This window comes from Neofelis nebulosa, chromosome X, assembly GCF_028018385.1.
Source record: "Neofelis nebulosa isolate mNeoNeb1 chromosome X, mNeoNeb1.pri, whole genome shotgun sequence".
Lineage (NCBI taxonomy): Eukaryota > Metazoa > Chordata > Mammalia > Carnivora > Felidae > Neofelis > Neofelis nebulosa.
In genome coordinates this window covers 118,692,260-118,710,256 of record NC_080800.1, presented here as the reverse complement: position 1 = coordinate 118,710,256, position 17,997 = coordinate 118,692,260, and the positions used below count along the sequence as shown (strand labels likewise).

At 39.9% G+C, this 17,997-nt stretch overlaps 1 pseudogene; it reads left to right on the top strand.

Annotated features, from left to right (window-relative positions):
- The first annotated feature begins 1,048 nt into the window (after positions 1 to 1,048).
- On the top strand, positions 1,049 to 5,891 carry LOC131502156 (large ribosomal subunit protein eL28-like; annotated as a pseudogene).
- Positions 5,892 to 17,997: the final 12,106 nt, after the last annotated feature.

Sequence of the window (17,997 nt, the reverse complement as noted above, 5' to 3'; positions counted from 1 at the left end):
TCACGTTAGGTTTATCAATTGTAACAAGTGTACTATTTGGTGAGAGACATTCATCGTGGGGGGTGCCCTGCATGTGTGCAGGGTGTATATGGGAATTCTCTGTACCTCCCTCAATTTTGTTTTAAACCTAAAAGCCCTCTGAGAAATGTCTTTAAAATGAGAAAAAAAATAGTAAAAATATATTTTTAAAATACACAATTTATAATTTTACCAACATGATGTTAGATTTAAGAAAAGTGTAAATTCTCTTAGGGCAGTATTATTAAAACTGGGTGAAATTAAATCAGGTGGAAATAAATGGAAATTAAGGTTCACTGTCAACATCAATATTGTAAAGATGTCAATTTTCTGCAAATGTATAGGATCAGTGCATTCACCATAAACTCCCACTTTTGTTTTGTAACAACCAAATTATAAAATGTATATTGAAGTTCAGAGATCCACTAACAGCACACTCTTAAAAGAAGGTAGGTAGATTTTGTCTTCTAGACATCAGGCTCATTTAAAGCCTTTGATAATTCAGACAGTGTGGCCTGTTCACAGAAAAAAAAAAAAAACAATGAAATAGAATAGAGCCCCACAAAATACCCTTGCACATATGCACGTTTGGATTTTAATTGCAGAATCATGTGAAAAGATGTTCATTTCCATGAGTTGAGCTCGGATGGTTAGATATCCGTTTCAAAAATGAGAAAAGTATAACCCTACCTCACTCAACATGCAAACATCCAGTCCACTTAAGTTGTAGACCTAAATGCAAAGGCAGGACCATGCACCTTTTAGATGAAAACAGTGATATTCATAGCCATTAAATAGTTTTTGAAATAGGACTTTAGAATAAAGAAAAAGGCAATTGAGAAAAATGCACACTCCTCTGTTTTTGGATGGAATGTTCTGAATGTCTGTTCGATTTATCTCGTCAAATGTATTAGTCAAAACCACCTTTTCTGTGTTATCTGTGTGGATGATGTATCCATTGCTCTAAGTGGGGTGCAAATGTCCCCTATTATTACTGCTCTTTCCGTCTCCCAACGCCACAGTGAGAGGGATGGCTGTGTCTGCCCAACTGCAGTGGATGGTCATGCAAAACTGCCCCGCCCTCCTGATCTAGAGGATCCAGCAGACATACGGCACCGAACCCAATAACCTGAAGGCTCACAACTCCTGCTACAGTGGGCTGATTATCACCACAAGACTGTGGGCATGGAGCCGGTGGCCAACAGCGAAGGTGTAGTGGTGGTCATGGAGCCACGATCTGGCCAGCGAAAACTTAGCACCTCCTCCATGTGGACCACCATTAATGAGAAAGCCTGGGCCACCCTCAGCAGCATCAGGCACGTGATCCCCAAGAAGGAGTACTGCCCAGATCCGCCATTCAGAAAGCCAGTGCCATCCTGTACAGCCAGAAGCCTATCATGGTGAAGAGGAAGCAGGTGGCCCCACTAAGAGCCCCTGATCACCTGCCCCCACACCCCCAAATCCAAAGCAATAAAGATGTCAACCACCTCAAAGAAAATACCCCCTATTTTTATTGGGTTACTGTCAATTTCTTCCTTTATGTATGTTAATAGTTTATATATTTAAGTGCTTTCATGTTGGGTGTATAAATATTTACAATTGTTACATCCTCTCGTTGGATTACTTCCTTTATCCTCGTGTAGCGTCCTTTTTTGTTTCCTATTACAGTCTTTGTCCTAAAGTGTGTTTTATTTGATATAAATGTTGCTACCTCAGCTTTCTTTTCACTTGCATTTGCATGGTAAGTGTTTTTATATGCCTTCACTTTCAATCTGAATGTCTTTAGTCTGAAGTTTCTCTTGTAGGCAGCATATAGATGAGTCTTGTTTTTTATCTGTTCCGTGACCCTATGTCTTTTGATTGGAGAATTTATTTTATTTATGTTCAAAGTCATTATTGATAGGTAGGTATGTACTTACTGCCATTTTGTTACCTGTTTTACAGTTGTTTTTGTAGTTGTTTGTTTGTTTGTTTGTTTGTTTTGTTTTTGTCCTATGCTCTTCCCTTGTAGTTTAATGGCTTTCTTTAGTGATATGCTTGGATTTTTTCTTTGTTTTTTTTGTGTATCTATCAAAAGTTTTTGATTTGTGGTCACCATTAGGTTCACTAATAATATTTTATGCATGTGGTGGTCTATATTAAGTTGATGGCCACTTAAGTTTGAACCCATTCTTTTTTTTTTTTTTTAATTTTTTTTTTCAACATTTTTTATTTTTGGGACAGAGAGAGACAGAGCATGAACGGGGGAGGGGCAGAGAGAGAGGGAGACACAGAATCGGAAACAGGCTCCAGGCTCTGAGCCATCGGCCCAGAGCCTGACGCGGGGCTCGAACTCACGGACCGCGAGATCGTGACCTGGCTGAAGTCGGACGCTTAACCGACTGCGCCACCCAGGCGCCCCAAGTTTGAACCCATTCTAAAAGCACTAAGTTTTACTCTCCCCTCACATTTTATGTATATGGTTCATAAATACATATATGATACATCAAAAGAAACCATCAACAAAACCAAAAAGCAGCCTACTGAGTGGGAGAAGAGATTTGCAAATGATACATCTGATAAAGGGTTCATATCCAAAACATATAAAGAATTTGTCCAACACGACACCAAAAAACCCAAATAATGCACCTAGAAACAGGCGGAGGTACTGTATAGACATTTTTTTTTTTTTTTTTTTTTACAAAGACCTAACAGGTGGCCCACAGACCCATGAAATCATGTTCAACATCACTAGTCATCACAGAAATACAAATGGAAACCACTGAGATATCACCTGTGAGAATGGCTAAACTTAAAAACCCGAACAACAGGGTGCCTGGGTGGCTCAGTAGGTTAAGTGTTCGACTCTCGATTTTGGCTCCAGTCATGATCTCACAGTTCTTGAGCTCAGGCCCCACGTCGGGCTCTGCACTGGCAGTGTGGACCCTGCATGGGATTCTCTCTCTTCTTCTCTCCCTGCCCCTCCCCTGCCCCCTCTCTCAAAATAAGTAAATAATTTAAAAAATAACTTAGTTCAAGATGTGGAGAAAAAGGAACCCTCATGCACTGTTGGTAGGAATGTAAGTTGGGGGAGGCACTTTGGACAACAGTATGGAGGTTCCTCAGAAAATTAAAAATAGAATTACCATATGATCCAGTAATTCCACTACTGTTTATTTACCTAAAGAGAACAAAAACACAAATTCGAAAAGGTTCGTGCACCCTTGCATTATTTACAATAGCTAAGACAGAGAAGCAACCCAGTATCCATCAGTAGATGAATGGAAAAGGAAGTGGTGTGTGTGTGTGTGTGTGTGTGTGTGTACATGTGTATATACATGTGTGTATGTACACACACAATGGAATATTACTCAGCTATAAAAAATGAAATCTTGCCATTGGGAACAATATGGATAGACCTAGAGGGTACAAATCTAAGTGAAATAAGTCAGACAAAGAAATACCGTAAGATTTCACTTGTGTGGAAAACAAAATGAACAAAAAATGAGAGAAAAAATAGACTTCTAGAGGGAAGCTGGTGAAAATGTCCACATTAAAGAACTTCTCTTTAGCAAAACATATAAATGAAAATGAAAAATGACAATGGAATGAAGTACTTGCTGAACATACATAATCAACAAAGACTCTTAATCAGAATATATTTTATTTACTTTAAATATTTTTAAAACATTTATTTTTGAGGGACAGAATGTGAGCAGGGGAGGGCCGGGGGGGGGGGGGCGGGGGACACAGAATAGGAAGCAGGCTCGAGGCTCCAAGCTGTCAGCGCAGAGCCCGACGTGGGCCTCAAACCCACAAACCGTGAGATCATGACCTGAGCTGAAGTCGGACACTCAACCGACTGAGCCACCCAGGCGCCCCCAGAGTATATTTAAAAAAAAATACAGTTCAGTGGGTTATCTGGGTGGCTCAGTTTAAGTGTCTGACTCTTGATTTTGGCTCAGATCATGATTTCATGGTTCCATGGGATCGAGCCCCGCGTCAGGCACTGTGCTGGCAGTGTGGAAATTAAAGCATTTATATTGAAGTTATCCTGGCTATGGAGCAAAGAGAAATCTCATACACTTATGGTAGGATGAGAAGTTGCTACAACTTGGGAAAAGGGAAGGTACACCTGCACTATGACCATAAATTGCACTCCTGGCTATAGGCCTGGGGTAATTCTAGTAAATATATACATCAGGCTACATCTGCAAAAATGTTCATATCAGTAGTATATTTAATACTTAAGCTGCAGAATAGAAAACAACGAGGGCTGAGTATATTTATATAATGGCATACTATACAGCTCTGAAAATAAATGGCCTGTACCTATTTCGAATAGTATGGTAAATCTTGCATCCACAATCTTAAGCATTGTGTTGAATGGAAAAACAGTTATTGTGTATTTTTAATAATTCCATTCATGTCGTTAAGAAATAAACTAATGCAAGCAATATATATGTATATATTTAAATTTATTTGAGGGATATATATGTATGTTGATTGGATCCTGTCAGTACTTTCTTTTTTTGACTCAGGTGGCACTACTATGTATCCTCTTTATAATTGTCTTGTATATATGTATGTGCGTTCTGTGCTTATGTTCCCTGGTAAGAAAATTAATATTATGTATTTATCAATTGGATGTCCTTAAAACTAGAAAATGCCTCGAGACTTTTTCTCTCATCTTTTATTCCAAGTCGTTCATAAGCGTTTGCTCAAAGAAATATAGATCAAGGGGCGCCTGGGTGGCTCAGTCGGTTAAGCGTCTGACCCTTGATGTCGGCCCAGGTCATGAATCTCACGGTTTGGGAGTGTGAGGCCCGCGTCAGGCTCTGTGCTGACAGTGTGGAGCCTGCTTGGGATTCTCTCTCTGTGTCCCTCCCCCATTCACACTCACTCTCTCTGAAGACAAACTTAAAAGAACTGTAGGTCAAATATTAATATCAAGTAAATGGTTAACATTTTTGATAAGCAGGTACCGTTCTTTGTTTCTTCATCGTGACTGTACGGCCTACGGTGAAATAAGTACAAATTTTTTGAAATGCAAGGTAACCAAAGATACAGTGGTGGGTGCTGATAATATAATTTTCCAGTCAACTCCGTTTTTATAATAGTATATGCATTTATCTCAAGGAACCTTGGCTTTTAAGCTGTTTGCTTTTGAAAAAAGATCTCAGGAAATCTATCTGTGCTCTTGAATATGATTTGAATGTGGAGTCCGTGTACCGCAAAGGAAAAATAAGTGTGTATATACACACGTACTTACACTGTCGTATAAGCCTGCAGATACCATTAGATGTTTTTGGCCCATGGAAAAGAAATCTTAATGTTCTTATTGGCACATTACCAGGAATTGAAGCCATCTTACTATTGCAAGACTTATGCCGCTGTGGTGATAACAGTGACAATAGAACATGAACTGTATTTTGCCAAAAAAAGTTGCTTTCAACTTAAACATTTTCCACACAGGTGTTTTGTTTTGTTTTTGTTTTGTTTTTAATTAGAACGAACGCATCGTCCAGTATACAGGCTTACAAATCAGTTATTTGGCAATGGGCTGGGGTCGGCACCTGCCAAACGTCTTAGGTTCAGAGTGAAGTAAAGGTAAATGCGAATGAAAGCCCATTCGATCTGTTGCTAGACCTTATCTTCCTAGTTTACAAACGCAACGCTTGGCTCTTCAAAAAACGCCAATTGGCATTGTAATGGCAAAATAGACCTTGGAAAAGAAAGAAACGTCCTTTTGGAAATTCTCTCCTGACCATGGGGAGGAGACCAGGGAGAGAGTGACGGCAGGCTGCATGCAGCGAAGCGAGCAAAAACCAGGAGTAGGCACTGCTGCCTCGACCCTTCCGAACGAGCAGTGCACCGCTGCATCACCCGGGTAAAATCAAGTTTCGGTTCCTGATATTTGTGATCTCGCATTATGTGCCCTCAAAAGAAAGTTGACCTTTCATAGCTCTTCTTAGAAGAAGACTGCCTCTGGGGTTGCTCACTTAGAAAAGTTTGACGACGTTTGAAAGGAACCGAATACTTTAAAGTGTGAACGTTTTATGTATTAGAAGCAATCTTTAATTTCAGAACCGTCACCTGCTTGCTAAAAATAGGGGCTCCTAGCAAGAGAGCATCTCATTGAATGTAATTTCTATTGGTGTATTTTTAGCACACGCTGTGAGAAGTTGACTAATGGGGGAACTTTAAACGTGTATTTTAAGGATGGGAAAATTTCAGGAGTCTTAATTCTGAGAAGAATTCCCAAGCATTATGCTGTTAGGTGGGCAAAATGAAAGTATAACTCTCACCTCCAAAAGATACTTCGGAGTCATTTCAATCAACATCTCTTTTGTTGAACCCGGTGGTACTGGCTGCATGATTTCTATATCTGGAACTTGGAATACGTATTAAAGACCTAGGGGAGAAAGTGAAGCTGTCGCTTTTCCCGTTTTAGCTCCAGTTACATAGTATACTTTCGATAACATGTTTAAAAAGATATTTTAGGGGCATTTGTGAAATTGCTTAAGGTAATTAATTCAAGTTCAAATTAGAAAATGAACTCATCAGGGACGTTTCTCAGGAAAGAATTCCTTCAGAGTACAGCATGTCTGAGAGGAGATATTTTGGGATTGCAGGTGATTGGATACTCTCAGAAACATAAAGTGATGTTTATGCATATATTTATATAAAGCTATCCCTTTCTCATTTGCCGAAGAAGTTTCTTCTTTCCTCCTGCCTCCTTCCCACACTCCCCCCGCCCCATGTAGTGTCCAAAATGCTGTTGAGCTCAGCAAACCTCCTCATCAGATTAATCTACACCTCTTCCTGCAGACGCGGACGAGTGCCTGGGGCAGGCTGGCACCCACCGGGGCGCCCTGAGGTGACCCCGCATTTGTCTCCACCACAGCTGAGTGGTGTGCCTTCCAAAAGGTAGCTGTGTATGTTCATGACCCTGATCATACCGCTTCTACTTAGTATCGCAGTTATCTAATTTAAGTAAATATGATGTATGCGGAAGACCCATGAATTGGAAAGGTTTCTATGGAAAAACGAGAGAAGTATCTTAAAAAGAGTACAAAGATGACTCATTAAGACACGAGTTGTCGAATTAGATATGGGAGGAGAAAAGTATAAAATATCGAGAGAAATTACAAAAGCGTCTAAGGATTACATGCAGCCTTCTACACAAGTTTCTAGGTTCCCTTTAAAGAAGCAGAAACTGAAAATGGTAATATTTGCATTATGGCTGAGACTTCTGCGGTAAAGGCCCTGACACTCGACAACATGTCCGAAGAAGCCCTTAGCCCCCATCAAATTTGGAAAAATTTGATTTTTTAAATGTTTAACATAGGAGTTTATTTCTTGGTCAATCTATATTTGTTTTGTAAACGATGCTGGTTCAGTCAGCTTTCAGGTAAGCAAGCAGTTACTGTTATTTGCAAGAAGGAACATGGGATGTGGGAAATGGCACTGTGCATCCCTACCTGGTTAGTTCTCGATGGATTTGTAGGGTGACACTTAATTTGCTGGAATGTAGTTTTAGCAGGAAAAGGAGTTCAGAAAGACCACGCGACAGAGGAGATGCGTAGCGAAGCCAGTTTACAAGAGGGATAAATTACAGCAGGTGTCAGTCGTTATTGTCTGGTAATCAAACCGCACTCTGGTAAGGTGCCAGTGTGCATAAAATTATGCTAAGAAATAGACTGAAATTTCCTCAAGGACTGGAAGAGAAAAAGTAATAGAGAATTCTTTGATTTGCTGCGTGAGGCTTGTCACGTCTTTGTTTCCCTAGACATGATATTTGAAACCTTTTCCTAATGTTCAGTAGACGGAGAAATAGCACATGTAACACCACACAGGAAGAAACCCTGAATTGTACGTGAATGAGCACACCAGTATTTCCTTTGTCAATAGCATGTCATTTGGGGAGATTAGGCTAGACAGAAGAATATAACTGGTGGGGAGTCTGGGGGAGACCCAAGCGCAAAAGTAGATGTTTCTTGAGCAACCCCAAAAGGCTCTGTAATGAAGACGGGTCTAGAGGGGGAATAACCAAGAGAGGCATGATATGTTTTTTTCTATTCGGTTAGGGATCCGCTCTTTGGTTCTAAGCGTAGACCACAAACCATTGCACTTGTTCCCTCTTGGCAAAGATAGACAAAATGCATAAAGATTCATGGGAAATTTGGATCGTTAAACAAGCAAAGAATATGTTTTCCCGAAATCTTCTTTTGAATACTTCTTTTCCTCCAGTAGAAATCTAGTTATAAAGGAAAACTGCTATGTTCTAACAGACTTCTACAAAGGGAGGGAAAGAAATTTCTACTTGTAATTCCAGGCACTTTTAAAATTTGACGGATTACCGATCATGAAACAGAATGTCACATAGCCATTTTAGGTGGAACCTTTTCTTAGAAATTAAAAATTCTGTGAGTTTCATGAGTATCCAATGTAGATATTCCGTAAATGACAAGATTTGGATTCTGCAACAGGTTTAATCTTTTGAGTTTTTTAATGTTACGGGACCTTGGAAGCAGGCTGATTCTGAGATAAAAATAATCCTAGTCCTAATATTGAAGTTTAACACTGAATTCTTACCTTCCAACAAACTATCTTGCTATGTTTAGCTCAAGCCTATTGCTATGACCACCGTGGTATACTTGCATAAATTATTTAAACTCTCTTAATTACATAATTCCACAAGGACAGCATGGATTCCTTTTAGAGCAAGAAAGTAGGAAAAGAGACTTCAGCCCTCCCCGCCCCGCCAAAGAAAATGCTACTTGTACATGTCACCTTGAATCCTAATGTCAGTGGTGTACAAATGAAAAAAGTGATCAAGAGACCGCTTGATCGTTGATGAATTTCAAACAGTATTTGATACAAAACGGAGTCTGGAATGTCTCTTTAAATCTGTTATAATTGGATTTGATTGACTGTTGACAGCACTGATTTCAGAAGACTGGTACGATTTTTGTCCCTGTTAGGTATTATCTAATATATACTCATACATACGTAAAAAAAACAGCTAATTTATTTATATCCTACCTCATCGTTTCACTCCGTTATCTAATTTTATTTTTGTTTAAGTTGTCTCAAGTCTGTGAGTCTCTGTTGGCTCAGAGAAGGGCTGGGAAGCAACAGAGTATTGTGGAAAGATCTCCAGGATTATAGCTAATAAAATTAGCCCTGAATGTCAAAGCTGTATTTATATGATGTGGCAAATCACAGCTCTTTTTCTGACAGCGCTTTCCTGACATCTCATTATAAAGATATGTTTATGGTTGAAACGTGTTGTTAAATGAGAAAGGGATTTGTTAACTCTTGTGGCAGGATACTTTATTGAAGTACTGATTTTTATCCTGCTACTGTGGACGACGGAGTCGTGAATGGGAGTCACCTCATCTTGCCTCTCCCTAGAAGCTTTTGCATTAAGAATCTAGACTTCTGCTGCTTGTGAAAGACCTTCATTTTCTTTTTGTTTCTTGGCAAAAACCACATTGCGCTAAATACAATGTGGCATCCGGGATTGGGTCCTGGAACAGAAAAAGGACGTTGGTGGAAAAGTTGGTGAAATCTGAACATCTGGAGCTTGCTTAATATGAAACAAATGTTGGTTTCTTAATTTTGACAAATGTATTAAGATAATATTAAAGGGAACTGGATCAGAGATGGAAATAAACATATCTTCAAACCCTTATGGGAAATCCAGAATTCTTTCAAAAAATAATTTTTTAAATTTTTTAAGTTTTATTTTTTTTTTATGTTTGTTCATTTTTGAGAGAGAGAGAGAGAGAGAGAGAGAGAGAGAGAGTGCAGGCAGGGTCGTTGCAGAGAGAGAGAGCAGGACGGAGGATCTGAAGTGGGCCCTGCACGGTCAGCACCGAGCCCAAGGTAGGGCTCGAACTCATGGAGTGAGGGACAGAGCCTCTTCTGCCTTTGAGTAGAAAGAGATTCACTAGGTTTGTGAAACAGGTTGGTTCCAGTGGTGAAGGCGTCTACCTCACTACCATACAGCATCCTAAGAGTTAACAGTAACTGATTTATAGATAGATTGAAAGAAATGAATACTAATTAATAAGCCTAGCATAGACTTGGAATTTGTGGTAAAAAGAACCCTGTACCCACTCTTAACACCAAGGGGTTAGAGTTCCCAACAGAATTTGACAGTGATGCACCTTAGCAATTGATGTGATGTGTTAAATATCAGAGACCCTTCCCTGAGGTTGGGAAAGTGGGGCCCCAAAAAAGAAGATTGAATTTATTTACTTGCTTACTTATTTATTGAGAGAATGAGAGCACGAGCAGAGGAGAGCGGCAGAGGGAGAGAGAATCTTTGTTTTTTTTTTTTTTTTAAGTTTATTTCGAGAGAGAGAGAGCACAAGTGGGTGAGGAACAGAGACAGAGAATCCCAAGTGACCCCCACACTGTCAGTGCAGAGCCCCCTGTAGGGCTCGACCTCACAAACCGCGAGATCACGACCTGAGCCCAAATCAAGAATCGGACGCATAACCGAAAGAGCCACCCAGGCACCCGGAGAGAGAGAATCTTAAGCGGGCTCTGTGCCGAGCCCGGTGCCCAATGCAGGGCTCAATCCCATGACCCTGGGATCTTGCCCTGAGCGGCAATCAAGAGTTGGTCACTCTAGAATTGGTCGCTCCGCCAGCTGAGCCACCCAGGCGCTCCAAGCAGATCGAATCTGTCAGCATCCTGGTAAAGAAGATTTTGTTCACATCCCCCGGCGTGGGAGAGCGTAAGCATGCGTACTACGTTACGGGTCAGTCATTATTTCAGCAGGCAGAGAATTTCTGCTTGGGGGAGTCCTCCCTTTGGCATGCAGCCACCCCCAAGGTGAAAAGTGCTTCTTGTAGAAATCCACAACACAGACCGATTAAACCCAGATAGTGGCCGTTGCAGACTGGATAGTGAAGGTTCTATTGCATAATACAAGACACCCGGTAAGACGTGTCATAAAATTTAGTGAGGTTAAAGTTCTTTTATTGCATACATTATTTTCCAATCTAATTTGGAATGTAGAAATATAATGAGTCTTTGTGAGATAATTCTTTTGTCAGTTGGTAAAATTTAAATTTTATATGTTCCAGCAATGAAAATGCTTGCAAAAGGCTTCAACCTGATTATGTAACAATCATTTAAAAGAAGCAAATCACCAACTTGCTTTGATGTTCTTAATGCATGTAAATCAATATCTAAGTGCCTCGCATATTCCAAAATATACATAGCCTACAACAGCTGGATGTTAAATGAATCTTTCTAAATAAAATAATAAATTGGCTGCCACCAGGAACATAAACTTTTATTGGATGAAACGTTTTTATTTCATAGTGTAAAATTGGCATCTTTGGTGATTCATTGTTCTTGGAACAGCTTGAGATCGGCGCTAAAATGTCGATTATTTTGTTTTAATAGTCTAAGCTTTCTAAACCGCTACAGATGTTTTATTTTAAGTATAATGGGAGGTCGAAAAAGAAGCTAAATGAATTTTTAAAAGAACTGAAGCTTCATTTGCAGCATCCTACAGAATTTGAGAATAATTTGTGAAAAAGTGATTCATCTTGGTTGCATACATTTGATTAAATATGTTGAATTTCCTCAGTTTCATAGAGCTGTTATGCTTAGAGAGATCCTAAGAGAAGTGGACTGTTATTAAGTGGGTATTGGACAAAAAAGAAATATATTTGAATCCGTTTCTGAGGGTATTATGTATGTTAGATTAATGGAGAATAAATTATAGTCCAGCTCTGTGGAGGTAGTCACAATGGTTCTGATTTGAAAGAGGCAAGGAGCGTAATTACGAGTCTCGAGTCTAACATTTGGAAATAAAGATTGAGAGTTGAGGAAATTTTCCCGGTATTGCTCCCTGCTTTATATGAGTTTGCAGATGTAGACACTCTTCATTTTTAGTTTCTTGAATGATTCACAGATCTGCATTTTTCATTAACAGGCACTTATGCAGATTTAAATATTACACTCATTTAGTCTTTATAACCATGCTGTGACATAGGTAATTTTCTATTGCAGTGTAACAAATTACCATAAACTTACTGGCTTAAAATAACTCAAATTTAGTGTCACACCGTTTCCCGAGGTCAGGAGTCGGGGCCCAGCTTAGCAGTGTTCTCTGCTCAGGGTCTCTAGACCAGGCGCCTCTTTACCCTTTTTCTTGGTGACTATGGGCCAGGAATCGGTGTGGGATCCTAGAGAACAGTCTCAGATTCTTGCCACACGGCCCCCTGTAGAGGGAGATTTGAATTGAGACATGCGCTCACCCGAATTTGAAGAAGCAAACCACCACGACGGAGACTGCCCCTAGAGTGCGCATGAGCAAGTGGGGGCGGGGGGCGGGGGGCAGAGAGAGGGAGAAAGGGAGAATCCGAGCAGGTTCCGCACTGTTCGTGCAGAGCCTGAGCCGGGGTTCGATCTCACGAACTGTGAGATCATTACCTGAGGTGAACTAAGAGTTGCTTGCTTAATTGAGCCACCCAGGCGCCCCGGGGGCACTATTTCCAATTAGACATCAAAATAATGAAATGAGGCCACGTTTAATTTCTGGATATGACAAAAATGTTGGACTGGTTCATAAAGACGAAGTTCTTCAAATCAAGTTTAGCCTCAAATTCTTGTAGACAGTATTGTTATTCTGATGTGATAATTTAGAAAAGAGAACCACCCGGTGTCTAGGAATAACTATAGCTACCTTTCCGAATGCAGGGTGTTGGGTATTCTTGCTGCCTGCCACCTCCCTTAGGCAGTTAGACAAAATATGTTCATTAATTCCACCCTTGTATTCTGGAAGCGAAAGAGTACATTTTTTTTTTTCAATTTTTGTTTTTTAGTTTAGAGAGCACAAGTAGGGGAGAGGGGCACAGGGAGAGAGAGAATGTTAAGTAGGCTCCACGCCCCACGTGGAGCCCAGCACATGGCTTTGATCCCACGGCCCTGGGATCATGACCTGAGCCAAAATCAAGAGTCAGATGCTTAACCAACTGAGCCACCCAGGTGCTCCAACAATACATTTTCTAAAGCGCTTTGGCTAGGTGGCCAAAATTCATGAGTACAGTGAAACTATGCCAGAGATTACTATTCGAGGGTCCCCATTCTGCTAGGGGGGGACAAGTAGCCACTTTTGATGTCTGAGTAAATACTTTGTAAGGTCTAAAGCGGTATATTTTTTAAAAGGGAAATGACATATGCATTTTTCAATTTCTTTTATCGATAAGCACTTGGTCAACATTTATTATAACTCATATTCTCATATTCACTGTGTATTTATAAATTAATGAATAACAAAATAATAAATAATTACCCTGTACTCTGCCCTTTGTTTTAGTGAAGGTATATGGAACGATAACACCACACAAGAACTATGACTTTTGCAGGTGTAGCTTAGTGTGACAGAGGACTTCACAGACGGATATGGACTGCAACTGAGTCTCCAAAGGTAAAGAGATGTTGCATGGGTGGGCAATCCAGGATGAGGGCATTTTGGGCAGAAGAAACATGTTTGATGGGACAACAGCCCGTACGAGAATATGGTAAGGCAGACAATTTGCGAAGAGTGTGCATTTGTAAGAGGAGCATAGGAGATACGTTGGGAATGGCAGTGTCGACTAAAACGGTAAGAATGAACCAGAGTATTCATGGCCCTGTAGACCATACTCACGTTATTAGTGCTTGAAGATGATTTGGATTTCTCACAAACAGATGGTTTCGCGATGTGTAGGCTTTTTCATTTGAATTAGCACATATGTTAAATTCTGCTGCTTCTAGATGTGTATTTGAGCCAAAGTATTTTAGGTTGTATTTTTTAGCCGAATAAGAGTGTAACTGCTATGTCAGAGTCCACACAGTTATCATCATAGACTTCCTGACAGCCAAGGACTTTCTTTTATTTCCAGATGTATCCCAAGTTCCCAAAACGGTGACAAGCACACAGTAATGTCTCAGTAGTTGCTCTTTGAATGAACGTGGGTGTTCTCAAAACATGTTAAAGGGGCAGACTTTGATTATTAAAATTTCCAAGATTCTCTTCAGTTGTTCGGATGCACCTGAAGTTCTCTGACTCTCTAACGAGCATGTTTGCGATGGCCTAAGATGCTTTCTGCTCTGGCACAGGGTTTCCATCTATCCGGGTTCTGCAGACTAATCATAGGTTTCACTGAGTCAGTCATGGAGTTGGAGGGCCTGTTTTCAATTGAGGCAACTTGAATAATTGTGCGGATTACTGGGGAGGGGTGGGGCAGGCGGTTCTAGAAGAAAATAAATTCATTTATGAGGAAGACTTGGTTTCTGGGACTGTTCTCCCACTGCTGCTTTCTTAATTTTGTCCAGAAGGAGCCCTCTGAAAGCTTTAAGGTGATAATTCCTCCTGAGGTTTAAAATACAAAGTCAGTGATTGTCTAACTAGAGAGGCAGGAGTGAATTATGAGCCTCGTGTCCATCTAAGCATCCTCCTTGCATTTTTTTTATGGGGAGGTAAACTGGGAGGGAGGTAGACAGTAGATGTAGAATTCAACTATGAAAGTGCAGAGGGGAGGTAGCATCAGAAACAAGTAACTGCGCGTTTTCCGTACATTGGCAACATACGTGTCTATCAAAGGCATAGGACTAGATTTTCAGTTCATTTGAAAAGCATTTAGTGACTATGTAGTATGCTGAGTCTGGCAGGGTTGGGGAAAGAATAAGGAAATTTTAAAAAGAGCCATGATTCTTGCTTTCTCAAGGTTTACAATCTAGGGAAGAAGAAATGTATACACACACGGTCGTAAAGACAAGTATCTGCTAAATGGTACTGTTAAACAGGGAGACGGTGGATGTGAAAGATGCTATTTTATGGGGAGAAACAGCCAAATCAATTAACAACGTGGTTCCTAATATCTACATTACAAAAGGCCAAAAAATAGTAGTGAGATGGAATGACGAATCTTCCCTTTCTTCTTGCTTAATCTACTACCACTGTATAGAACACCACCAGGTAAAGAGTAGGTGCTCAGTAAATAGCTGCTTAATGAGAAGTGAATGAATCGCTTTAGATTGCTTTCATGAGTTGATGACTGATCTCTCTAACCAGTGTTAGATGAGAATCCATTTTTATCTATCATTGTTCTTATTTACAGCTCTAATATTTGCCTACAGTAAAATTTACAAATTAGAGAGAGAGAGAGAGAGAGAGAGAGAGAATCCCAAGGAGGCTCCATGCGCCAGCGCAGAGCCTGACGCGGGGCTCGAACTCACGCACCGAGAGATCATGACCTAAGCCGAAATCAAGAGTCGGACGCTTAACCAACTGAGCCACCCAGGCGCCCCAGCAAGAACTCCTTTCCATCTTGCAGTTAATCACACCTCTGCACCTCAGCCCTTGGTATCTACTGTCCTGATTTCTGTACTCTATTTTGCCTTTTCTGAAATTTCATATAAGTGGAATAACACATTAAGTATTTTCTTTCCATTCTTTCACTTAGCGTAAAACTTTAGAGATGCATCCATGTTGTAAGTTTATCAGAAGCTGATTCCATGGACGAACCACACTTGATCTAATTACTATTTAAGAGGCACTATACTGCTTTCAGTTAGTTTCTACTATGAATCGAGGTATTGTGAATCATTTACCTGGAGTAAATAGCTACGATCGAGATTGCTAGATCACGTAGTAGTATCTGTTGAACACTTTAAGAACAACACAGATTTCCAAATTGGCTCTACTGTTTTCCATTTCCACCAGCAATATATGAGAGTTTATCAGTCTTTGTTATTTTTTTTTTTCTAATTTTAACAGTTCTAGTTGGTGTGCAACGGTAAAACATTACACTTTTCAGTTGCATTTCTCTGACGGCTAACGATGTTATCATATAACATGCTTGTTTACCTTCTGATTATCTTTTTCTGGTGAAATTTCTGTTGAAATATGTTACCCTTTATCTGAATGTTGGTGCCTCTTGCTGTCGAATTGTCTTATATTATTGTGGATGCAAATTCCATTGTGTAGTTTTTTTATTTAGGTAAAGTGCACCTAATGAAATTCAGTATTTCAACCATTTTAAACTTACAGTTCAGCGGCTTTTCGTATATTCACAGGATTGTGCAACCATCACAACTATCTAAATCCAGAACATTCTGACAACCCCAACGGTATCCCTGTACACTTTAGGCAGTCACTTCCCATTCTTTCTCTCCCTAGACCCTGTAAACCACCAGTCTGCTTTTTATTTCTGTGGATTGGCCTATTCTAGAAATTTCGCTTAAACAGAATCACATGATCTGTAGATTTTTGTGTCATTTCTTGCACTTCGTATAATGTCTTTAAAGTTCATTCCTTTTTATGGCTAAATATTCTGTTGTATGTAGACTGCATTTTATTTGTTCGTTAGTTGGTGAACATTGGGTTTTTTCTACTTTGTGACTGTTTTAATAGTGCTGCTATGAATATCGATGTGCCTTTGAAACCCGTGTGCAGTTGTCATAGTTGGTAGCCAGATCCTTGGTCAAACACATCTGGATGTTGCGGTGGAGGTACTTTTTTTTGTTGAGAGTAATGTTTTAGGGGGAAGCTCTTTACGCGTATTTATATTTTTTTAATATTTCTGTTGTGTAGTTGACAAACTTAGTTTCAAGGGTGCAACATAGTAACTCAGTGTTTATATACGTTAAGGGATGATCACCATGATAAATCTCGTTACCATCTGTCACATACAAAATTGTTACATATTGTTAAATATTTTCCCTATGCCGTACATTGTATCCCCGGGTTTGATTTATTTTATGCATGGAAGGTTGTACCTTCTTTTTTAAGATTGTTTATTTATTTTGAGAGAGTGCGCAAGCAGGGGAGGGGCAGAGAGAGAGGGAGACAGAGAATCCCAAGCAGGCTCCACGCTGTCAGCACAGAGGCCCATGTGGGGCTCGATCTGTGAGACCGTGACCTGAGGCGAAATCAAGAGTTGGACGCTAAACCAACTGAGCCACTCAGGCGCCCCAATTTGTACCTTTTAATCTACTTGCCCCATTTTGTCCATTCCCCCGACTTCCTTCCCTTTTGGCAACCACCAGATATTTCTCTGTATCTATGAGACTGTTTCTGTCTTGTTTTGACTGTTCTTTTATTTTTTGTGTGTGAGTTTCCACATATAAAGTGAATTTATATGGTATTGTCTTTTTTCTGACTTATTTCACCTAGCATAATAACTCCTAGGTCCATCCATGTTGTTGCAAATGGCAAGTTTCATGCTTTTTTGATGCTGAGTAACATTCCGTTGTGTATGTATGTATACATACCCACATGCATGCGTACACACACACACACACACACACACACTACATCTTCTTTAGCCATTCATCTATTGGTTGACACTTCGGCTGCTTCCATATCTTGGCTGTTGTAAGTGATGCTGCTATGAAAATAGAGGTACATGTATTTTTTATGAATTAGTGTTTTTGTTTTCTTCAGATAAATACCCAGAGGTAGAATTGGTGGATCATAGAGTAGTCATGTTTTTAATTTTTTGAGCAAACTTCATACTGTTTTCCATAGTGGGTGCACCATTTTGCATTCCCATCAGCACTGCGTTAGGATTCCCTTTTCTCCGCTTGGCAATACTTGTCATCTTTTGTCTTTTTGATAATAACCATTCTCACTGCTGTGAGGCGACATCATATTGTGGTTTTGATATGCATTTTCCCTGATGATTAGTGATGTTTAGGATCTTCTCATGTGTCTGTTGGCCACCTGACTGTCTTTGGAGAAATGCCTGTTCCTGTTTTGGGCCCATTTTTAAGCCGAATTGTTTGTTTTTTGATATTGTGTTGTGTGAGTTCTTTGTATATTTTGGATATTAATCTCATATCGTTTTCAAATATCTTCTGATGAGATTAACATTTAAATCACCCCATAGCCCTGTCAGGTTGACAGATAAGAGTAACCATCACAAATATGTTTAAGAAAATTCTGGTGGATGTCAGAAAGAAAAGAGGAGAACCATAGAG